The sequence below is a fragment of the Macaca nemestrina genome, chromosome 8 (genome assembly GCF_043159975.1).
Source record: "Macaca nemestrina isolate mMacNem1 chromosome 8, mMacNem.hap1, whole genome shotgun sequence".
NCBI classification, from domain to species: domain Eukaryota; kingdom Metazoa; phylum Chordata; class Mammalia; order Primates; family Cercopithecidae; genus Macaca; species Macaca nemestrina.
This window is the reverse complement of record NC_092132.1, coordinates 66,278,127-66,302,851: the sequence shown is the minus strand read 5'-3', so window position 1 is coordinate 66,302,851 and position 24,725 is coordinate 66,278,127. Positions and strand designations below refer to the sequence as shown.

At 36.8% G+C, this 24,725-nt stretch overlaps 2 long non-coding RNA genes across 3 annotated transcripts in view; one reads left to right on the top strand and one right to left on the bottom strand.

The window, feature by feature from the left end:
• The window catches only part of LOC139355819 (uncharacterized), a 78,432-nt gene extending 76,310 nt beyond the window's left edge, over nucleotides 1-2,122 (top strand). Inside the window, exon 4 of the long non-coding RNA XR_011606941.1 lies at nucleotides 1,008-2,122. This is a non-coding gene — a long non-coding RNA (uncharacterized lncRNA). The remainder of the gene's footprint in view (nucleotides 1-1,007) is intronic.
• LOC105483545 (uncharacterized) overlaps nucleotides 1-24,725 on the bottom strand; it is a 164,883-nt gene that overhangs the window by 137,651 nt on the left and 2,507 nt on the right. For both annotated transcript variants that reach the window (XR_011606939.1, XR_011606940.1), the window contains exons 3-4: nucleotides 17,319-17,457; nucleotides 14,397-14,536 (exon numbers count right to left, since the gene is read on the bottom strand). This is a non-coding gene — a long non-coding RNA (uncharacterized lncRNA). The remainder of the gene's footprint in view (nucleotides 1-14,396; nucleotides 14,537-17,318; nucleotides 17,458-24,725) is intronic.

The window sequence follows — 24,725 nt, the reverse complement described above, 5'->3', positions numbered from 1 at the left end:
AATTCATAATCCATTTGGACACCTGCAAACACATACTCCACACATAATATCTAGTTGAACTCTGCCAAATTACATTTATTTTTCTTTTGTACTAAATGCATGGTTTGAATGAGCTCCTCCCTTTTGATAAATAGTTTTGACATCATGTACAGCAAGTTCTCACCTAACATGATGGATCAGTACTTAAAATCTGCAACTTTAAACAAAATGACATATAGCAGGTTATCAAATAATGTCATTTTGTTCAACATCTTTTCATTATCATGTTGATTATAAAAAAAAGATTTAATTAGACATATTTTGCTTAAAGTCACAATTTCCAAGAGCCTATTGCCAACATTTAGGATTTACTTTAGAAGCAGTTTTAATCTCTGCTTAAAATAAAACCTATATAAACCACAGCAGGAATACCAGGAAGGCACTAATGATAAGAATTGTTACATACAGACTAGTTTATGGCACAATCTGTGGAATATTTTTCTTTAGAAAGTGTTAAAATTAGGGCTAAGTAGATGTTCATCTCTCTAGGACAATATAATTATAGCTCTGCTGGAAGCTGTGGCTATTAAGATGTTGCAAGTTCATTCCATCTGTATGATTTTGTAATTGGTGATTGAGTAAAAGAAACATGGTGATATTCTCTACTGAAATGACAAAAAAGAGAACACTTCTGCTTTTGCCCTGAATAATTAATAAATTGTTATTCTTTTCATTATTTAAGAACTGTTACTAGCCTAGATAGGTCACCATGTTTTCACTATTGCCCATTGAGGGAAAACATAAATGTTACAGTAAAGTGATTTATAAATATTAATGGTTATATATCAGTAAGTGTACCTACTTTCTCCCCAAATTTGCCACATATATCCTTATATACTGTGCTGCACTATCAGATGAAGTTTTATTATTATTGTTCTTGTTTTCAACAAATAAAAGGCCATTCAAAAAGCAGTTGAAGGGACTTCATAACAACAATAAAATATAATGTTTTCTTGTATTTCCCCCAGATTGTTGATAAACATTTATCTTCTTTGTTGATTCAATAAATCATTTGTTGAATATAATCCATGGAGCTGTCAATGTGCTAGTAGCTGGCCACAGACAAATTGCCTCAATCACTGTCCCAGAAATCCTTATGGTAAGTTGAGAAGCAGAATAACAGCAGGGTACCTTGGGCTATGCTGGATAAAATTGTTCTGCTTTCCACTGTGAGGACTGCAATAGACCCAAATGAACTTAAATGAGACAGACCATAGCTTCAGTTCTTCAAAGGAGATTCTGAGAGGCCCTGTATTTCTACAATAGTTTGATGAAGGTGGATGTCAGTAAGATGTGAGGGATAAACTGTCTTCTTACTCCAGATCCACAATGTAGTTGAAGACAGCTTTCCAATAATAGTGTTGAATTTGTCAGAATACATTGTGATGCTACAAAGGTGATGGGTAATTTTACGTGTCTACTTTACCAGATAATGGAGTACCCAGATATTTGGCTAAACATTATTTCTGGGTGTGTCTGAAATGGTGTTTCTGGAAGGGATTAGCATTTGAATTGGTAGACACAGTAAAACAAATTGCTCTCCCCAAAGTGAGTGGACATTATTCAGTATATCCAGGGCCTAAATAGAACAAAGAGAAGGAAGGGAGAATTTGCTTTGTCTGACTACCAGAGCTGAAATCTTGGTCTTCTGCCCTTGGACTCCCTGTTTTCAGGCCTTTGAACTCAGACTAGAACTCTCCACCAGCTTTATTCTTTCTCTGCAGTAGACTTGTCTGAAATACCCAGGAGTCTATAATAAAATTGGGCTATCTCTTTAAAGCAAATAGTGTATCATCAAGAAAGATATTCTTGAATTACTCCAAGGTCTCCAAAGAAGTTAATCATAAACCATTGAATTACAGTGATGAATTTCATAGGACAAAAAGCAATATCTTAGAAGCAATTTCAGATATAGAAATATCTTCCACTAGTTTCCTCTCCAAATTTCAACAAGATTCTATGTACTCTAAGTATTAAGAAGTGTTTACACCACAGTAGCTGCAAAACTCAATTTACTTCCAAATGCTCAGTGAAGTTCCTACCTGAAATCCGTTTAACGGCATTTATTTTTAAAATATTGAATACCTACAAGATATCAAAAACTATGCAAAACTTTCTGGAGACAAGGATGAGCAAAACAGACTTCTCTCTGAAATAAAGAAACTCAGAAGTGATACAAATATTTGTATAGAAAGCAGTAAATATTATCATAGAGATAAGTTCAGGGTATTACAGGTGCATAAAGAAGAATCCTTCAGATTAAACATATATTCTAGCTGCCTGGTACAATATCAGCATATACCTTTCTTTCCCAAAATAATTATTAATAACTCCTCTTTCACTCTCAATAGGTCCCAGTTTATAGAATAAATTACTTGATCACACTATCTAAAATAGCTCCAGGTTGGTGGGGTGGTGAGGAAGGTTGAAACAAAGAAGGCTATCCTGTAGTTCCACATTTGAGAGCTACAAATATTTTAGCACGGTGGAGTTTTGGGATGTGATGTGAGTCACAGACTCCTCTGAAACAAGAAGCAAAGGGTCGTGCAGAAGCTAGATCATGAAGGCCCTTGCTAAGAAGTTTGGACTTAAAATAAAATTGTGAATGTTGGATGGACGTGGTGGCTCACACCTGCAATCCCAGCAGTTTGGGAGACTGAGACAAGCAGATCACTTGAGGCCAGGAGTTCAAAACCAGTCTGGACAACATGGCAAAACTCCGTGTTTACTAAAAATACAAAAATTAGCTGGGTATGGTGGCGCATGCCTGTAATCCCAGCTACTCTGGAGGCTGAGGCAGGAGAATCCCTTGAACGCAGGACATGGAGGTTGCAGTAAGCCAAAATTGCACCACTGCACTCCAGCCTGGGTGACAGAGTAAGACTCTGCTTCAGAAAAAAAAAAAAAAAAAAGAAAGAAAGAAAGAAAAAATAATTTGAATGTAATATTAATAAAAGCATTTGAAAGCAAAATCTTCAAAGAACAGATATACATTATAGAAAAAGCACTATGGCAACCACGTGAAGCATAAATCATGGATTAAAGACAAGGACACCTATTCAATGATAGTTGCAATAGTTCAATCAAGAAATAAGTCTTTAATCTGTGGAAGCAGTGATGAAAATAGATAGTGAGGTATGGGAGTAAAAAAATTAGAAAATACAGTCTTCAGGACTTGGGAGTGGATTCAATATAATGAAGTAATTAGGAAAGGTGAAGACTGTCTCCCAGGTTCCTCAGAGAGCCATTGAGTAAACATTTACTGTGATAGAAACATTTACTGTGATAGAAAACACAAGGAGAAGAGCAGTTGTATTTATTGCTTTTTGGAAGAAGGACAGTGATGAGAGAATATAATGATGGGGTGAGTGTGAGATATGCTTTTAAGTGGCTTTATAGAACAGGCTTATGGGAGGGCTGTGAGCTACATTATACTTTCCCTGAAGGAAATACAATATGTATCCGTCTTGTGCAGCAATGTGTCCTTAATGTCTAACAGAGGGCTTGACAAATAGTGTTTAATAAATTGTTATCAACTGAGTTAATGACTAACTTGAGTTTGTTTTTGTTTGTTTTTGTTTTTGTTTTGAGATGGAGTCTCACTCTGTTGCTCAGGCTGGAGTGCAGTGGCATGATCTTGGCTCACTGCAACTTCCGCCTCCCGGTTTCAAGCGATTTTCCTGCCTCAGCCTCCTGAGTAGCTGGGATTATAGGCGCACACCACCATGTGCAGCTAATTTTTTGTATTTTAGTAGAGATAGGGTTTCACCATGTTGGCCAGGTTGGTCTCGAAATCCTGATCTCAAGTGATCTGCCCACCTCGGCCTCCCAGTAGACTTGGTTTTAAATCCCAACACAGTCACTTGCTAGATGAAAAAATCAAAGCAAATTATTCCTATAGGCCTTATTTTTTTCACTGAAAATCAGGATACAATAAAATCCAAGTTGCTAAATTATTTGTGTATGTGTGAAAAGCAAGCTATGTATTATATAGAGATGTGCCTTATCAGCTATGAAGTAATTTAGAAGTATCAGAAACCACTATTATTTCCATATTAATCACAATCCTCCACAGAGACAGAACCAACAGGGTAGGAAGATAGAGAGATAGACAGATATAGATGTCTGAGAAAGGATGTGTTAGGGGAACAGGCTCACATGATTATGGAGGCTGAGTAGTCTCATGATAGGCTGTCTGCACATTGGACAAGCAAAGAATTTGTAGCATGGCTCAGTCTAAGACCAAAAGCCTCAGAACTAGGGTGAAACTCAGTCCTGGTCAAAGGCCTGAGAACACAGCAGTTGCTGGTGCAAGTCCAGAAGTCCAAAGCCCAGAGAAACTGGAGTTCTGATGTCTAAAAGTGGGGAAAAGGTGCACCCCAGCTCTAGGAGAGAGAGATCTAGAGACAGCAAATCTGCTTTGCCTTTACCTTCTTGTTCTCTGGGACCTTGACCAATTGGGTGGCACTGGACCACACTGAATGAGGGTGGATCTTTTTTACTCAGTTGCTGATTCAAATGCCCATCTCTTACAAAAACATTCTAACAGGCATCTACAGAAATAGTGCTTTACCAGCTATTGAAGTATCCCTTAATCCAGTCAAGTTGATACCTAAAATTTACCATTAGAATCATATTGTGGGCATTAAAAGATCAAGGCATATAAATCATCCATTGCTAAACCCAATTATGACATGTCTACCCCACATCACATAAACTCCCAGGACACTTCTCAGCCTCAGTCTTTACCTCCCAGTACTGCCAGACTGGTAGAGGAAATCCATTCCCAACAAGATACACATGTTCTGAAATTCACAAAAGCTCAGTGCAAACTACAAGATGACAAACTGCAGTCTTTTCAGATATACATGTACATACTGGAGTATAAGGGTGTGCACCCTATACTTCCATGTTGTTTGACCCAACATGAAATCATACTATTCCATTTTGAGCGCTCTACCTAACTCGAGAGTTAAAATTGAGTGTCTTACAAATTACAGCTCCTTATCTTACACCTCAAGACTTATTATGTGTTTCTCTTGTCTCCTCCGCCCTTTAAGTCTGTATCTTGCACTATATCCAGGAGTGGATACAGAAGAGTACTCAGTATGGGCCATCTTGGGTTCTTTGCTTTAAGTTATGTCAGCACTTGGTGTGTTAGGGAAGTTATGGCCTTGAAAATTAAACATAGGTACTCACTGCCTATATTCACACTGTTTAAACCATGTAAGAATCTTCCAGTCTCAGGCTAGGCTGGCTTTCCACTAAACACTCTGCCTTGCCCAGATGAACAAAAAGAGAAATATGTTTGAAAGGTGGGGATGATGTTGGAGCCTTACGAAAGAGATGTTAGAGAGGGGCATAATATTGGCTATCATCTGCTCTCAGGGCACAGTCTGTATAAACCCATGATGTACCTCCCTAAGCAAGTCTACAGCAAACTTTGAGTCTCATTTTAAAAGTAACATCAAAAGCCAGATTGAAGGTAAATTCATGGGTCCAGCTCAACAATTTAATTTTTAAAAAGTGACTGTAGTGGGTTGAAAACTCTTTTTTTGTTTGTTTTGTTTTGTGAGACAGAATCTTGCTCTATCACCCACGCTGGAGTGCAGTGGCATGACCTCGGCTCACTCCAACCTCCGCTTCCTGGGTTCAAGCTATTCTCCTGTCTTCAAGCCATTCTCCTGTCTCGGTCTCCCGAGTAGCTGGGACCACAGGTGCACGCCACCAAGCCCAGCTAATTTTTTTATTTTTAGTAGAGACAGGGTTTTGCCATGTTGGTCAGGCTGGTCTTGAACTCCTGACCTCAGGTGATCCACTCATCTCACCTGGGAGCAAAGTGCTGGGGTTATAGGCATGAGCCACCGCACCCAGTCGGAAACTCTTTGAATTAATAAAAAACATAATTTCTTCATAGTACTCACTACAGGAAAAGCCAGAAAACTTCTACCATTTGAGGTGGTTATTATAAAATATCCTATGGCTCACACCTGTAATCCCAGAACTTTGGGAGACTGAGGCAGGCAGATCACCTGACATCAAGAGTTCGAGACCAGCATGACCAACATGGAGAAACCCCATCTCCTACTAAAAATACAAAAAAGCTAGCCAGGCATGGTGGCACATGCTGTAATCCTAGCTACTTGGGAGGCTGAGGCACGAGAATCACTTGAACCCAGGAGGCAGAGGTTGTGGTGATCCCAGAGCTCACCATTGCACCCGAGCCTGGGCAACAAGAGTGAAACCTTCGTCTCAAAAAAAAAAAAAAGTGGTAAATGAAGGAAAAGAAAGCATTTACCTTTGTTGATGGATGTAGTAACCAAACAGCCCCAGTGAATCAGGAAAGCTCTTCTTTACAAAAAGAAAAGCCAGTATAATAATGCAGAAGCAATGGCAGAGCTAAAAGATCATAACTCTGCACCTTTATAAAAATTAGACACACACAAGAATTATATATTGGTGTTAAAAAAAATTTGAAAGATATAGTTGAGAATGAACCAGACATGTGTTTACCTCCACTCCAGCCACCCCATGGATTTCTAGACTCAAGGGGAAAATTGTGACTGGGTATTGAATGAGTCATTTTGTCATCATGCTATCCTGGCGTCAATCTTAGTATCACTAATGGTGGGCCTAGCAAATAGTAAAGTGTCTCCTGATATAACACAATATGCAGTACACAATGTCCTCAGGAAGTATTCCATCCAATTTGCCTAGTATTAGGCCTATCTACATTTTCCAGTTAACAGGAAATACAGGAAAAGAAGGATAAGCCCAGCCTGAGAGGGAAGAAGCAAGGAAACCTGTGCTGTTCAGTACAATAGCCACAGGCCACAGATGGCAGCTATTTTAATTCAAATTTAACTTAAATTTGAATCTAAATTGATTAAAATTAACTTGCTCAATCACACCAGGCAAGTTTCAAGTACTCAATAGCCACATGTGAAAAGTGGCTACCTTTGATGGTTAACTTTAGTGTCAGCTGGATTAGGGTATACCTAGAAGCCTGGTGAAGAATTATTTTTGGATGTGTCTGTGAGGGTGTTTCCACAGAAGGTTGCTGTGTGAATCTGGCCGGACTAAATGGGGAAGATCCATCCTCAATGTAGAGAGGCACCTTCCAATTGGCCAGGGGCCCAGAGAGAACAAAAGTAGGAAAAGCAAATTTGTCTATCTATCTCCTAGACTTGGAATACACTTGTCCTCTTCTGTTCTTGGGGATCAAAACTCCAGGCTCCCTGGCCTTTGAACTCCAGGACTTAACACTAGTGCTCCCCAAGGTTTTCAGGACTTTGGTCTCAAACTCAGAGTTACAGTAACAACTTCCCTGGTTTTGAGTCCTTTGGACGTGGACTGGCATCCCAGGGTACCCAGCTTGAAGATAGCTTGTCATGGGACATCTCAGCCTCCTTAATCCCATAAGCAAATTCCGCCAATAAATCCACTCTCACATATCTATATATGTATCCTGCAAGTTCTGTCTTTCTGGAGAACTCTGAATAATATGTTGCCCTATTGTTTAGCATAAATATGAAATGTTTCTATCATCACCAAAAATTCTGTTGAATGACCTTGAAAAAGACAAATTTAGAAGTTAGGGCCTTCTGCAGGATATCTAAGTAGATCTAGTCAACAAAACAGTGTCTTAGGAAAACACTATCCTAAATTATAAAACCTCAAATGGCATAACAAACAGATTATATCAAGTTTGCTTTTTTTTTTTTTTAATTATACTTTAAGTTCTAGGGTACATGTGCATAACGTGCAGGTTTGTTACATATGTATACTTGTGCCATGTTGGTGTGCTGCACCCATCAACTCGTCAGCACCCATCAACTCGTCATTTATATCAGGTATAACTCCCAATGCAATCCCTCCCCCCTCCCCCCTCCCCATGATAGGCCCCGGTGTGTGATGTTCCCCTTCCTGAGTCCAAGTGATCTCATTGTTCAGTTCCCACCTATGAATGAGAACATGCGGTGTTTGGTTTTCTGTTCTTGCGATAGTTTGCTGAGAATGATGGTTTTCAGCTGCATCCATGTTCCTACAAAAGACACAAACTCATCCTTTTATATGGCTGCATAGTATTCCATGGTGTATATGTGCCACATTTTCTTAATCCAGTCTGTCACTGATGGACATTTGGGTTGATTCCAAGTCTTTGCTATTGTGAATAGTGCCGCAATAAACATATGTGTACATGTGTCTTTATAGCAGCATGATTTATAATCCTTTGGGTATATACCCGGTAATGGGATGGCTGGGTCATATGGTACTTCTAGTTCTAGATCCTTGAGGAATCGCCATACTGTTTTCCATAATGGTTGAACTAGTTTACAATCCCACCAACAGTGTAAAAGTGTTCCTATTTCTCCACATCCTCTCCAGCACCTGTTGTTTCCTGACTTTTTAATGATTGCCATTCTAACTGGTGTGAGATGGTATCTCATTGTGGTTTTGATTTGCATTTCTCTGATGGTCAGTGATGATGAGCATTTTTTCATGTGTCTGTTGGTGCATCTCCAAGACAATTCTAAGTCAAAAGAACAAAGCTGGAGGCATCATGCTACCTGACTTCAAACTATACTACAAGGCTACAGTAACCAAAACAGCATGGTACTGGTACCAAAACAGAGCTATAGACCAATGGAGCAGAACAGAGTCCTCAGAAATAATACCACACATCTACAGCCATCTGATCTTTGACAAACCTGACAAATACAAGAAATGGGGAAAGGATTCCCTATTTAATAAATGGTGCTGGGACAATTGGCTAGCCATAAGTAGAAAGCTGAAACTGGATCCTTTCCTTACTCCTTATATGAAAATTAATTCAAGATGGATTAGAGACTTAAATGTTAGACCTAATACCATAAAAACCCTAGAAGAAAACCTAGGTAGTACCATTCAGGACATAGGCATGGGCAAAGACTTCATGTCTAAAACACCAAAAGCAATGGCAGCAAAAGCCAAAATTGACAAATGGGATCTAACTAAACTAAAGAGCTTCTGCACAGCAAAAGAAACTACCATCAGAGTGAACAGGCAACCTACAGAATGGGAGAAAATTTTTGCAATCTACTCATCAGACAAAGGGCTAATAGCCGGAACCTATAAAGAAGTCAAACAAATTTACAAGAAAAAAACAACCCCATCAAAAAGTGGGCAAAGGATATGAATAGACATTTCTCAAAAGAGGACATTCATATAGCCAACAGACACAAGTTTGCTTTTAAAAAAGTATTTTGGGGACATCTGGAGAAATTTATTTAAGGACTGGATATAGATAAGATAAAAATTTATTCATATGGAAAGGCAAATAAAATGTTAACAGTAATCTCAGGTCAGTGAGAATATGCTGTTTTTCTTTTCTTTTTGTTGTTTTTATATATTTTCCAAATTCGTACAGTGTACATTTGATTCATTCTATTGTACAAACTTTAAAAAAAAAATCATTCTAGATGACGGGTTGATAGGTGCAGCAAACCACCATGGCACATGTATACCTATGTAACAGACCTGCATGCTACACATGTATCCCAGAACTAAAAGCAAAATTTTTAAAAATAGAATATTTCATTTGAAAAAAAAATAGAATAATGCACACACATTGCTTTAGACATAATGCTATTGCACACTCGATAGACTACAGTATAATGTAAGCATAACTTTTATATGTACTGGGAAACCAAAAACTAATGTGATTCACTCTATTGTAATATTTGCTTTATTGCAGTGGTGGAGCCAGACTTGCAATATCATCAACATATGCCTATGTATGATAAAGATTGTATATAAAAGTAGTGTGTAAAACAGGCACTATTCAATGAATTGGATTGGTACAACTGAGTAGCCATGTGATATGAATAAAGGTAGAAACATACAAAAATAAATCATTCTGGTTGCAATTTTTTGAGCAGTTTTAAGTTCGCACAAAAATTAAGTGGAAGGTATAAAGATTTTCCATGTTATCTATTGACTCTACACATGCATAGCCACCCCCACTATCAACATCTGAGCCAGGAGTACATCTACTACAAATGATGAACCTACATGGACACATTATTAGCACTAGAGGTCCACAGTTTACATTAGCTTTCACCCTTGGTATTGTACATTCTATAGGTTTGGACAAATGTGTAATGACATGTATCCACCATTGTAATATCATACAATATCTGCCCTAAAAATCCTTTGTGCTCCACCTAATCATCCCTCTCTTCCCTAAAACCCTAGAAACCACTGATCTTTTTACTGTCCCCATAGTTTTGCCTTTTCCAAAACTATGGAATCATACAGTATGGAATCTTTCAGGTTGGCTTCTTTCACGTAGCAATATGCATTTACTATTCCACTACGTCTTTTCATGCCCTGATAGCTCATTTCTTTTTATCACTGAACGATATTCCAATGTCTGGTGGTATCACAGTGTATTTATTCAATAACCTACTGAATGTCATTTTGGTTGCTTTCAGGTTTTGGCAATTATGAATAAAACTGCTATACACATCTGTATGCAGCTTTTTGTGCAGACATAGGTTTCCAGGTCCTTTGAGTAAACACCAAGGAGTGCAATTGTAAGATCATACAGTAAGGGTATGTTTACTTTTGTAAAAAACTTTCAAATTTCCTTTCAAAGTGATTGTATCATTATGCAGCATTCCCACCAGCAGTGAATGAGAGTTCCTTTTGCTCAACGTCCTTGCCAGCATTTGGTGTTGTCAGTGCTTTGGATTTTTGCCATCATAATAGATGTATGGTGGTTTCTCACTGTTGTTTTAATTTGCATTTCCCTCTTGACATATGAGGTGAAGCACTTTTCTTTTCATATGCTTACTTGCTATCTGTGTATCTTCTTTGGTGAAGGGTTTTTAATTTTTTTTTAAGTTGCTTTGCTCACCTGCCAAGAAGAAATTTCAGTGGCTGCTTTTGTCCTGGGTGAACCCTGGCTACATTACTTGTAGTAAAGAAGAGGAACCCTTTGGGGAGCTCTGGGTTGTCAGGGTCAAAATCCATGGCAGGGCAGGGATGCAAAAGTTTAGAACATAGTGATAAAGTGAAAAAGAGGTAGGCTTAAAGCATATGTTAGAAAACAAAACCGAAGGGGCAGTGATAAAGCAATCAAACGGGGTGACTATAGTCAATAATAATTTAATTGTACATTTAAAAAATTCTAAAAGATATAATTAGATTATTGGTAACACAAGTGATAAATGCTTGAGGTGATGAGCATTTACCCATTTACCCTGATATGATTATTACACAGTGTATCCCTGTATCAAAATATCTCATACACCCCATAAATACATATACCTACTATATACCCACAAAACTTAAACATTGAAAAGACTGGTAGCACATAGTCAAAGCCAAACAAGCATAAGTGACAGTTATTAGGGGTAGCCAATGGTTAGTTCTATAGAAATATTCAGAATAGATATGTTTCCCTTCTGTTATTCCTCTTGCTAGAATATCAATTACCATACAGATACATGTCCAATTCAGTGTTTCAACCTTGGACAGCATCCTTGTCTCTCTGTTTTGACCTTGAACTCTGAATTTTTCTAAATTGCTTTTCAATTAAATTACTTTTTTACTCACACTACGTGGGCGGGTTCGATTGGCAGGTGATAGTCCAATGACCGCAACCAGGGAGGATATAAGAAGAGGATTTTATTACTTGCAGCAAACAAGGAGGACAGCGAGGACACTTTCCCAAAGGAGAGCGTCCCCTAACAAGGGTGAAAACATGACTTTTATTGGACTGGTGTGCTGCAACCATTGCATGTAGAGGTGGAGAAAAGGTGGCACAGGTATGGTCGCCAGCCATGCTTCTACATACCTCGCATGTATAGTAAGTAGCAAATAAGCTCCTCCCTGGGTGGGGATTTTTAGTATGAGGAGAGTTTGCTAAAGTTCATCTCCAACTAAGGCATCTCTGGATCCATTTTTTTTTTTTTTTTTTCCTGAGGCTAAACTGCTTCCTGGAGCTTTTCGCAACAATAAGAACTCAAGGTAGAACAGTTGCAAGTGAGTACTTTTTCACAGTGCTTACCTAAAAACCCAGGAACCCTGGAGTACACTTTCTCTAGTGAGAAATTTGTTCTTGAGTGAGTGTTTGCTCCCATCCTCATTCTGCCTTTTTAAGGACACCAGAGGATTTGTCTAAACATTTACCTATTTTTGTTGCTGCTAGAGATCCTGTTTTCTCAGTTGTTCTACCTGCCACAGATGTACATAGTAGTTATCAGTTATTGTCAAGGTCATTTTAGGAAACTAAGACTCATCAGCCCTTCCCTAAGATATTACCCAATGAGTTCTATCACCAGCATCTAACAGCAGAGTGGCACACACTCTTAGCTGCCTACTCAAAATCCCTTATTCCCTCCTTCCTATAAAAACTTTGATTTTTGGAGTCACAATATACTCATTTAAAAGAGGGTTATGTTCATTTAAAAGACTCCACCTTCCCAGACTCCCTTGCCTTCTGCAATGTCTACGTGATCCAGTTTGGTATGAAGCAAGGTAAGCAACAGTGACTGGGCTGGACTTCCAGAAAGTTTTTAAAAGGCCTGTCCTTTCAGTCTTTCTCCCTTTACCTTTCTGTGGGCCTGGATAGCTTGCCATCTTTGTAAGCAGGAAGATGAAAGCCAGAGACTAAGGATGGTGGACTGGAAAGACAGTGGGTGCCTGGGGCAGGGAGGGGGTTCTGCTGCTTCTGCAACTGGGGCTGCCTCCTTTTGGACTCCTTATTATGTTGTTCTTAATTGCCACTTTTCTTGACATGCAAACCAAGGCAATTTTGAATGATACACAGAGAAAGCAAAAAAGCATCTCATAAGCTGTTTTCAAATCTGATTATTACTATTCAGTAAACATGGGCTTTGGCTGGAACTATGGTAGTTGAGAGCTCATTTGTGTTCAGTGTGATTGTAAAGATTGTCTGATATAGGAAGCAGAAATTCATATTTCTAACATTTATGCTGTTTAGCTGAATCTCACAGAAATATAAAACCTGGTGAGCCAGTATTCAAATAGGAAGATAAAATGTGTTCCCCTCCTAAGTCAAAATCAAGATTGTAGCACAATTGTAAGAAAGAAGAAGACTAATGTGACATTTTGTTTTTTCCTATTACCAAATCAGAGTAAAATCACAAATCTGATAAAATGAAATTCAATTCTTAATCTGAAAAATCCATCTGAGTCTCTAAAGTCTAAAACTGCGTTAATATTATCTTAATTAAGCTTTCTAATGCTCACTTAGCTACTGATAATGAAACAAAGAGTAACATCCATCCCCCTGTATAAATAAAATTTGAAATGCACATTAAAGAAGACTGTCTTCTAGTTTTACTGAACTATTTTAGAATCCTAGATACTGGAAAGGCTTTCAACCCCCCCTGAAAATATTGCCTCTGTGCTCTATACCATATATACATACAAATCAATATAAAGTAGATGGTATAGGCACTGTTTATGTCTTTAAAGAAAATGACTTCAAAAGCTTATAGGTGTATTTCTGTGTATTCCTATTTATACAAAAATGGAAATGTGTTTACCTTTTTAATTGCATTTACAACTGAATTGAATTTTTAATTGTTGCTAAGTGGCAGCTGACTTGTAAATCACTGTACCATATTAAAGAGTCTTATCAATGTCTCTGCATCACCAATGCATTACGCATGCTGACCTTTTGTACCAAATCTTTTATAGATGTGACCTGACTACTTTATAGTTTCCCCTTTCTACATTTGCTGTATGGCCGTTGAATTTGAACGATTATGTACACTCCCTTTTACCATTCAGCTCTGCATAAAGTTTGACACTTTTACATTACAATGATGAGCTTCTAAGCAATAAAGACATGGAGGTGGCAGAAGGATACCAAAATAGTCTCTTTCCTCTAGAAAAATTTTAGTGTAAGCAGGCATACAATAAAATTAGAAATAAAATTTCCTACAGCTACGTTTCCCGCACCCCACACAAATCTCCAAATTATTAATGATTCCAGGGCAGACTTCATGTTTCTGCTTTAAAGTTTCAGATGCAATGGCATGAAGCACTTTCAAACCTTAGTGAAGGAATCCTGCCAAGGTCCCACATCTACCTGAGTTGGCCAGAAAATAACATTTTTAAAACTAACTTACAGTAATAAAAACTGAGATACATCTAGGGAGTTGAAGAGCTGTTTTCGAGTGGGTAGGCTATGGGCGATATGGAAGACATGCTGTTGCAACCTTGGACAGGGAGGGGACAGCAAGTGTAGCTAGGAGAGAATAAATAAGACAAAAGCTGATCTAACTCTGCTCTTGCCTCTCCCCTATGGCTGCCATGGGACATCATTGTCTGCCTCTTACCGAGAAAATCTGCAGCCAAGGTCCCATGGTGCACACTCCAATCAACTTTCTGCATTCACTCCTTCCCCTTCTGAATCCTATGCTCTGGTGAATTTCTGTTCTGGAGTGCAGCTTTCAAATGGAGGAGGCGAAACTTCTGCCTATTAAGCAAAAATAAAAAATTGACCTGGGCAGATATTTTTTGCAGTGACATCAAACAGGCATTTTTCTTATATTATTTATTTTTACAATATAGAAAAAGGTACAACCCTTCCCCAAGTAAAAATGTTTTGAGGTATTAACGTATATATATTTTCAACAATAACAATTATGATAAAGTTTAGATATATGTCCCCTCCAAGTCTCATATTGAAATTTAATCCCCAATATTGGAGATGGGGTCTAATGGGAGTTTTGGGGGTCAGGTAGCAGATTTTACATGAACAGATTGGTGCTATCCTTGCAGTAATAAGTGAGTTCTTCCTCTATTAGTTCCCACAACAACTGATTGTTAAAAAGAGCCTAGAATATCCCTCCCCTCTCTCTCTTGCTCCCTCTCTTGCCATGTCACACGCCATCTCCCCTTAGCTTTTTGCCATTAGTGGAAGGTTCCTGACGTCCTCACCCAAAGTTGATGCTGCCACCATGCTTCTTGTATAATCTGCAGACGGTTATCCAAATAAATATCTTTTCTTTATAAATTACTCAGCCTCAGGTATTGCTTTACAGCAACCCTAACAGACTAGGACAAAAAATTGGCATGGAGGAGTGGAACATTGCTATAAAGATAGCTGAATGGGAAAACGGCTTTGGAACTTGGTAATGGGCAGAAGTTGGAAGAGTTTGGAGGGCTCAGAAGAAGACAAGAAGATGAGGGAAAGTTTAGAATGTATTAGAGACTGGTTAAGTGATTGTGACCAAAATGCTGATGTAAATATTTTATCAGTCCATTTTCACACTGCTGATAAAGACATAGCCGAGACTGAGCAATTTACAAAAGAAAGAAGTTTATTGGATTTACAGTTCCACCTAGCTGTGGAGGCCTCACAATCATGGCAGAAGGCAAGGAGGAGCAACTCATATCTTACATGGATGGCAGCAGGCAAAGAGAGAGGGAACTTGTATGGGAAACTCCCATTTTTAAAACCATCAGCTCTTGTGAGACTTATTCACTATCATGAGAACAGCATGGAAAACACTTGCCCTCATGATTCAATTACCTCCCACCAGCTCCCTCCCACAACATGGGAATTCAAGGTGAGATTTGGGTGAGGACATAGCCAAATCATATCAAATATATAGATCAAAGGCCAGACTGTTGAGGTTTTACATGGAAATGAGGAACCTATTGGGTACTGGAGCAAAGGTCACTTTTGTCGTGCCATAGCAAAGAACTTGGCTGCATTGTGCCCATGCCCTAGGACTTTTAGAAGGCTGAATTTAAGAGTGATGATATACGGTACCTGGCAGAAGAAATTTCTAGGCAACAAACTATTCAAGGAGTGATGTGGCTGCTTCTAACAGCTTAAGACTAAATATGGGAGAAAAGGAACGACCAAAAGTTTGAACTTATGTTTAAAAGGGAAGCAGAGTATAAAAATTTGGAAAATTTACAGGCTGTCCATGTAGTAGGGAAGGAACGGTCATTTCAAAGGTGCAGCTTAGAAATTCTTTGCTACAGAGATTAGCATGGATAAAAGGGTGTCAGACACTAACAGTCAAGACAATAGGGAAAAGGCCCTGAAGTCATTTCAGAAATCTTCAAGGCCACCCCTCCCATCACAGGCCAAGAGGCTTAGGAGAACAGAATGGTTTGGGGGACCATCCCTGCTGCCCTACACTGCCTTGGGATGCTGCTCCCTACATCCCAACCACTCCAGCTCCAGCTGTGGCTCAAAGAGTCCCCAGTGTTGCTTGGACAGCTTCTCTAAAGGGTGCAAGCTATAAGCCTTGGAAACTCCCACATGGTTTTAAGTCTGCAGGTATGCAGAATGCAAGAGTAATGGAGCATTGGCAACTTCTGCCTACTTTTCAGAGGATATGTTGGAAAGCCAAGGTGCTCAGGCAGAAGCACCTTTGTAGTGGTCAGGGCCACTACAAAGAGACTCTACTAGGGCAACATCAAAAGGAAATGTGGGGTTGGAGCCCCTGTGGAGAGGCCCTACTGGGGCACTGTCTAGTGGAGCTGTGGGAATAGGGCCATCATCCTTTAGATGCCAGAATGGCAGGGGCATCAGCAGCTTGCAACCTCAACCTGGAAAAACTACAGGCATTGGTCTCCAACCTGTGACAGCAGCCACATGGGCGGTGCCCAGCAAAGTCATGGGGGTGAGACCACCTGAGGCCTTGGGGACCCACCATCAGCACCAGTGTTCTCAGGATAAAGAACATGGAGTCAAGGGGAATTGTTTAGGAGCTTTAAGATCTAATGTCTCCCCTGCTAAGTTTTGGACTTAAGAAAGGCCCGTTCCTCCTTTCTTTTGGCTGATTTTACCTTTTCGGAAAGAGAATATTTATTCAATGCCTGTACCACCGTTGTATCTTAGAAGGAAATAACTCATTTTGATTTTTTTTTTTAATTTTACAGGCTCTCTGTTGTAAGGAACTTGCCTTGAGTCTCAAATGAGGGTTTGGCCTTTGGACTTTTGAATTGTTACTGGGACAAGTTAGGACTTTTGGGGACTATTGGGAAGGGATGATTAAATTTTGCAGTGTGAGAAGGGCATGCGTTTTGTGGGACCAGGGGTGGAATGATATAGTTTGTTCCCTTCAAACCTCATGTTGAAATTTGATTGCCAATATTGGAGGCAGAGTTTAATGAAAATTGTTTGGGTTATGGGAGCAGATCCTTCATGAATGGATTAGTGCTTTCCTAGATGTAATAAGTGACTTATTGCTCTATTACTCCTCACTAGAGCTGATTTTTTAAAAAGAGGCTAGCACCTGTTTGTTGTCTCTCTTGCTGCATCTCTTGCCATGTGACACACCAGCTCTTCCTCAACCTTTCACTGTGAATGGAAGCTTCCTGAAGTCCTTGCCAGAAGCCAATGCTGGTACCATGCTTCTTGTATAGTCTGCAGAACTGTGAGTCAAATAAACCTCTTTTCATTATAAATTATCCAGGCAAATATAATCTGTCTTAGTCCATTTGAACTGCTATAAAGGAATTATATTATCTATAAAAATATACAAATTTATTATCTATAAATTATGCAAACAAAATTATTAAACATAATGTAAATAATTCAATTCAGTTCAAGTCCATTTGAGCTGCTATAAAGGAATTATATTATCTATAAATACATACAAATTATATTATTTGTAAATTATGCAGACCAAATTATTAAACATAATATAAATAATTCAAAATTTTGATTAGAATGATTAGGGAGTCAAAGTCACTAGAATATAATTTGTTGTGAAATAGGTACACATCTTGTCTGATGGAAATAGTTTAAATATTTACATTCTCCGATATTTTGCTTTTGATAGAAATGGTCATTGAATTTAACAGACTTTCTTTTGGCATTGTGGAAGTGGTTTTTAATGAATTATCATTTGAGGAAACTATATGCTCCACTCTCATAATATGGTTTTTTAAATGCAGTTTTGACCCACTTTTGAGTCTATGGCTAAAGCCAATTAATTTTATTTCTTTAGCAGCCAGATAAGTCCCCACCTGCCAACCACCTCTATAATTGTGCTCACATCCTCCTAAGCACCCACATTATTTATCCCAGGGCCAGGTATCAGACTACCTAGGACAGCCCCTATGGGCCAGATCTCACTGAAATTATCCAAATAAGCCAATTCTAAGTCAGCTTGCCTTTCCTTTTCGTGGAAACCACACTAAATTCCACAGTTCCCTTTTCTCCCTCTGCCTCATGACTGACAGGTGCTTCTCTGAATGGCCCTGCATGGTGTGCCATATTCCTCCCTGTGCACTGTGAGTATAACAAAACTGTAAAACTCTTTCCAGTTTCTCTCTCTTGATCTGCTGCTAGCTTCACCAGACCTCACCCAAGGTAGAAGTTAAAACAATTGTTAACTTACATAAAAATAAGTTAGCAAAAATAAATAAAAGTAAAGTTAGCAAAAATAAATATCCCCTTAGAGCTACAGGGGTATTTGAAAATGTGTGCAGCAGTTCTTTTCCTGAAAGTAAAATATCATATTTCAAAGGAATCAGGCTTGACATTAGAAAAAAATTTAAGGTTTCACTTAGTCATGTATCGTTGCCTTATCAATCCACCACTCCTTACTGAGTTATCATCGGTATGAATTAGAATTGCAGTTGTACATAGCAACTATAATTGAAAGAATTGTAATAAACATCTAGGATGCTAAAAGGCCAAAACATTTATTTAGCATTTTAAATTCTGAACGTGAGATTTCTGTATCAAATGTAGAAAAATAATATATTCTAAAATTTAGTTTTGGATCATAGGTGGACTGATCATGACATTTCAGTCAAAAATGATTATTTTCCTCCCTCTTAAAATTTTCTGAAAGGAAAAAGTTGAAAGCAATGACAAGACACTGCAATTCCATTAGCATCAAAATGTGTTTTTCTTTCTCATTGCTTCATTTTATTCTTCACATACTTTTCTAATCCCTTTGATACTTTTGAAAATATTATATAAACTTTTGTTTGTACAATATTTCACTTGAAACATTAATATTATTAAAAGCATCATGCTAAATCAATACTTCCAACTATATGTTTTTGATTTAGCTGCTATAATGCCTATCTTCATTAAAATAATCAGTAATTTCTAAATGATTCTATAGTGCTTCAGAATTTTTTGACATTAGGATTGACTACAGTTTTTCATTATGAATTTGACAAGGTTTTGAAACTAAAAAAATAGTTTTATAGCTATTGAATATTATATAAAAACTAAGGAATGGATTTTTTGCTACATCATTTTCCACAATTTAAACAATGAGCAGAAATAGTAATATAAAAAACCTAAGAAGTTTTTGAACTTTTTCTTTGGAAATTAATATTACCATGAATATTTGCATTGTCCTCTCCTTGACCCCTTAAATAATATATATTTAAATTCAGATTTTAAGCAATTTAAAATATCTGTATTTCTTCTCCAGTGATATCTATGTGAGATATCACATAGATTGAAATATAGATTAGATATTGAGCATATAATGAAAATTTATTAATATTTAATTATTTTATTATTAACATTTAATTAATCATTACATTTTAATTATTAAATAATTAAAGTTATTAACTTAGTTATTAATTTTCATTACAATTCTGAATTATCTAATGACTTATAGAAACATGCATTTCTTATTGTCCATTAAATGGAGATTTTCTAATTATATTTTTGTCATTTGTTAGGATAACATTCTTTTGACATTTGTTGACTTCTGCTTAATGGCTAAGGATAAAATTAATGATCAATTTTAGTAAAATATGTGTGCTATACAAAAAGATGTTCATCATAAATTTGTATATAATTTACTAAATGTTATTTATATTATTCAAATCTTCCATATCTTTACTAATGCTATCATCTATGTATCCTATCAGTTACTGAAAGAACTACGTTAAATTTTTTACTATGATTATGAATTAAACTATTTCTCCTTTTATTTCTGTGATATTTTTCATCGTGATCTTTGAGTTGGTATAATTGGTGTATAGAAATTAAGAACTTTTATTTCTTTCTGATGGTTGTTCCTCATAGTAATAAATATTCTTCTTTATCTGTAGCAATCCTTCTTTACTTCAACTCTACTTTGACAAGTATTAGAATAGTTACATCAACTATCTTTTGGTTAGTACTTAGAAGGTATATATTTTTTCATACTTTAAATTTCAAACTTTTTGCTATCTTCATCGTCAAAATAAACAGCATATGATTATTTTTCCAGTTTAATAATTTTGAATCTTTGTATCTTAATTATACAGGGTCTCCTTAGTCTAGAAGTACATATGTATTTACATAATATTATCAATGACACCTTAAATCTATTTTTAAAAACTATGTTTCTAGATGTTGTAGTCAGTCTATGGTATTTAATTTATATTTAATGAAATTATTGTAACATATGGATTTAAATGTACTGTACTGTTTTTCTATTGTCTCACTTTTATTGTGTTCACTTTTCTCTCTATTCTTGTCTTTTTTTGAATTAAGTATTCTTATTCTTACCTTATTTCAATGTATTATTTTGAATCTACTTTTTATTAGTTTGATAGTTATACATTTTCTAATGCAGTCTTCTTTTAATGATTAACATAGAGATTACAACGTGCACTTTTAAATTATTAAAGTCTAATTGAAATTCACACTTTGAAAATTCCCTGGATAATTCAAAAGTCTTATAACCATTTACTCCCTTAATATACCTTGGATGTCCTCTCCAAATCTCACCTTGAGATGTAATCCCTAGCATCGGAGGTGGAGCCTGGTGGGAGATGTCTGGGTTATGATAGCAGATTCCCTTATGGCTTGGTGCTGTCCTCATGATACTGAGTTCTCATGAGACCTGGTTTTTAAAAGCCTGTGGTACCTCTCCCCACCCTCTCTCTTGCTCCTGCTCTCGCCATGTGGTATACCTACTCCCCCTTTTCCTCTGCCATGAGTAAAAGCTCCCTGAGGGCTCCCAGAAGCCATGCAGATGGCACCACCATTCTCGTACAGTCTGGAGAACTGTGAGCCAAGTAAACCTCTTTTCTTTGTAAACTACCCAGTCTCAGATATTTCTTTTTAGCAATGCAAGAACAGCTTAACAGCCTGATGTATGAGATATTATTATCATGTATTCACCTATATTTTCTACCATTCCGTTATGAAAATTTTCAAAATACAGGAAAATTGAAAAATTACACAGAGAACACTCATATAGCCACCATTTTGATTCTATCAATATTGTTTTGCTTTATTACAAATATACTCATATATTCATCCATCTATCAATTCTTTCATCCACCTATTTTTTGTGTATTTAAAAGTAATTCAGATATCAGTATACTTCATTCCTAAGTACTTCAGCATAAATATAAATGACTAGAGTTAAATTTTTGCATATAGTTTCTTTTTTTACATGCACGAAAATGCATAAATCTTAAGTGTATCATTCAATGAGTTTTGATCATTGCATTTATTGCATAACTCAAACCTTTTTAAAGACATAAACCATTACCATCACCAGAAATTTTCCCCATGATTCTTCCCAACAGTAAACTTCCAATCTCACTCCCTACAGTCATACACTCTTCCAATTAATTTAAAATATTCAGAGGATAATCTTTCCAGGCTGCTTCATTTTTTTCTTAGCGTCATGCTTCCATCTGCTAATTGCAGATGTTTTCTTTAAAACATCCTTTATTATTTAATTTAGGTTAATTCTGCCAGTTCGTGCCTTTCCTAGTTTTTTGGTTTTTTGGTTTTTTTTTTTTTTTTTTTTTTTTTTTGGTCTGGAAATGGTCTTATTTTCTCTTTGTTTGGTGAATATTTTTGTTGAATGCAGCAGTCTAGTTTGACTATTATTTTCTTTTAAAACTTTGAAAATAGCATTGGATTGTTTTTGACTTCATAATTTCTATTGAATAGTCATCTGTTGGTTCATTATTGCTTTTTAGAGGGGATTGTGTCACTCTCTTTGGTTGCTTTTAAAATATATACTTGGTTACCTTTGGTTTAAATATTGAGTTGCCAAATAAAATACAGGAGAATACAAAATTAAATTACAATTTCAGATAGACAATGATTTTTTGGTGTAAGTATATACCAGATATTGCATGGGAGATATTTATACCCCAAAATTACTTGTTACTTATTTGAAATTTGAATTTAATTGAGCATTCAGTATTTTTTACTTGCTTAGTCTAGCACACCTATGTCCAGAAGCATACACTAATGATTTTAGGTGTGCTTTCCTCTATCTTTATCTTTCTAGATTTTCTTAAACCTTAGTTTGATGTCTTTCAGCAGTTTTGAAAAAAGTCTCAGACATTGTTTCTCTAAATATCGTTTTATTATGATTCCCTCTCTCCCTTACTTTGGACTTCCGATTGTATATATGCTATATCATTTTACATATTTTACAGGTCTTAAGATCTTTTCTGTTTACAAAAATTAGCCACGTGCACTACAGATGCACACCTGTAGTCCCAGCTACTCAGGAGGGCTGAGGTGGGAGGGTCACTTGAACCCAGGAGGTCAAGGCTGCAATGGACTGTAACCATACTACTGCACTCCAGCCAGAACAACAGAGCAAGACCTTGTCTCAAAAATAAATAAGTGAATAAAAAAATTTCCATTAGTTATGAATTCCCTCTTTCTCTGTGCCTACCTCCTATTAAATTCACCCACTGAGTAGCTAATTTCAGTGACTTTGTTATTTTTAATTATAGAATTGATGTTTGTTTATTTTGTTTACATAATCTGTTTTTTGCTAAAATTCTCCATCTTGTCATTAATTCCTTGAACACATTAATCATTATTATTGCTTTTAGACTCTACAATAGATTACTTCATTTACTGTATCTCTTGTGGTTTGATCTATCTGTTTTGGACATCAGATTTGGGTCATGTTGAATCTTCTCATATTGCTGTTTTTAAACTAAAGCCTAAATATTTTATATACAATTGAAGGCCTAGAACTTAATTAAACACATATGAATGAATAATACATTTGATAATATTTTACTTGAGCTAAGCCATTATGTTAAGCTCCACTTTTATAGGAAATCATGAACAGCCGAAAATACACATTGTATTCACAGTTAATAGAAGGAATCAATAATTGAATATAATCTACAAATTCATATGTACTAGATCATGCTAATAACACCACCTTAGTGTTTGCAAAATACTTTTACATCTATATTTTATTTAATCTTCAAAGAATTCTGAAGATATTCATAGATAGATAGATAGATAGATAGATAGATAGATAGATAGATAGATAGATAATGTAAATTTCCATTTTAAAGATACAAAAACTGAGTCCCAGAGAGATTAAATAAATCCCTCAACATCATATACTTACCTAATCAGTAGCATAACCAGTACTACAATTAAGTTTTCAAATTTAAACTCCTGTTCTTTTTTTTCTATTATACTGTATTTGCCTTTGCCTTCCTTATTTTAGAATACAGTAGAATGAAGAAAGACGCTAAAGTCATCCTCCTTTCTTGTTTGTAGTCTCTGTGTTGCTTTTGGTTTGAAATTCTCCTTCAAGATGAGAAGCATGCAAATATCACACTGGCCAAATTGAAAGAAGTATTCAGCTCTTCCTTCCTCATATTTTTCTGGTCACTCCAGATTGTTATAATTATAAAATGAATGTATCTGAACTTCTAATCTTCACTGTAGCAAAGGTGTTGATGGTTCATTATACATAAGGAACATTCCAACCATATGGGTTTAGAATCCAAGGCCACATTATGTACTTAGGCTCTATTCCATCCCCTGGACATACCTCCTTGGTGCATTGCTGGGTTATTTCTATGTATACACTTTCACCATTGCCTTTCAGCAAATCTTCTCAACCTGTAACATTCTCTCTTCTATAAATATTGTAAGAATGGCAGCTGCTTTCTTATTCTATTTTTTCTATTTTCTTTTTCCCCCAATGAGTATCCATTTTAGCTTCCAACAGCAATAGCATTTGGTTTTCCTTTAGATAATCATTTTTTATCAACCACAGTGCATGTGGTTACATTGGGATTAATCCCTCTTTCTGATTCCAGGAGTAACATAAGAACCAGATAACAGCAATTAGAGCTCAGAGCTTTACACACACACACACACACACACCACACACACACACACACACACACCCCATAGTGATGATACAGGACTAAGCATGTTCCACAATTAAGGCAATAAACATAGAGCCTGGGACTTCTGTGGAATTATAAGCCAGAAAAATCCTCCCTTCTACTAGGTGTATTAAAATGGTAAGGTGTACACCTAAAGTAGTCTCTAGATAAGGAAAGTCTATCTGAGAATAAAGGCAGTAGAAAGAAAAGCATAACCCAAGTTTGAATGAAATTGTTCAGAATTCTAAGATTCAGCCTTGTCTGAAGTTGCTGCTCCATCCCTGGGATTTCTATGAGCCTTTTCCCTCCATTAATCTTTAAGCCGATTTGACATGGTTTCCTTAAATGCCATTCTACCTTGTATTCCCTCTCTCATCTTCCTTATGGAACACCATATTTAAATTGCACACTTTAATATCTCTTTCTCCAAATAGACTATGAACTCCTGTTAGGCAGAGACAATATCCATCTATAATCTATAAGTGCTTAATAAAGCTTCTGCTTCATAAAACACGCTCAAGAAGTGTGGGGAAAAGAATCGGGGCAGG